Raw genomic sequence first — 1,096 nt, forward strand, 5'->3', positions numbered from 1 at the left:
AATGTCATGAGTAATGTAATCAACCTTTTATTCCTTTATGTTAACTAAGCAACTTATATATACATTTTTAAAATGCTTAATAACTTTAAAAATAAATACAGGCGCATTCAATATGCGACTATTTTCTAGCGGGGTGAAATGTGGATAAGTGCAGCGTGCCTTGCCTTCTGTTCAGCACCGACAGCTGGACGAGGACTTGAACCGGAGTCGTCGAAAGCCACCGTCGTGTCCTGCACCACTGGACCACGACGGCTTCGACGACAGCAGGCCGTTGGTGACTTTTACTCTTGGCGAGACACGGCCGGTGCCCCGCGGCTCGAGACGTCCGATTGTCGGGGATGGACGGACAAGGAGCGGCGGTTGCGGGCAGGTCAGCGCCGGCCGAGAGGATTCGCCGTGGATTCGTTCACCTGAGATCCGGGGTTCGAATCTCGCAAGGAGAAATGCATTTGCGTTCAACGTACAGTACCGCACTCACCAATGAATGCTGCGCTATGCGCGTCACCAAGCCAAACCAATTATTGCTGCACAGTGTGTGACACTAACCCTAAATAAACGTCATGAGAAAATGTGCCACCCGTTCTTTCCTGCGTGTAAACTCACCGACTTTCTTAACCGTCGGTCACTCATGTTGGCGTTTTTTCATGTACACAAATGCTTTATATTTTTGGAGGTTAAAAACAAGAAACGCCAGAACGCCCCACGAATAAGAACAGCTGGTCCTCCCTCGTGTTTGGTTCGAATTGGCTTGGAAAATAATGACCATCGCCCAGTGTGGCAGTCGGAAGAACTCGAAGCGGGATTTTTCCGAATCCCGGGACGTGCCGGACAATAACGGGACCCCAACGCAGACGGCGAACCTCGGGTAGCGAGTTCATCCATTCATTCGCCGATCCGTCCGCTTTATCCTCACGTGGGTCGCCGGAGCCTATCCCGGCCGTCTTCGGGCGAGAGGCGGGGGACACCCTGAACCGTTTGCCAGCCCGTCGCAGGTCTGAAAGCACACAGACATGACCGTCATTCCGCGCTCACACCTCGGGACAATTTGGAGTGTTCGATTCACCTGCCGTGCATTTTTTTTTTGGGGGGGGTGGGG

This window comes from Hippocampus comes, unplaced genomic scaffold (genome assembly GCF_001891065.2).
Source record: "Hippocampus comes isolate QL1 unplaced genomic scaffold, H_comes_QL1_v1.1 scaffold116, whole genome shotgun sequence".
In the NCBI taxonomy this organism is placed as follows: Eukaryota; Metazoa; Chordata; class Actinopteri; order Syngnathiformes; family Syngnathidae; genus Hippocampus; species Hippocampus comes.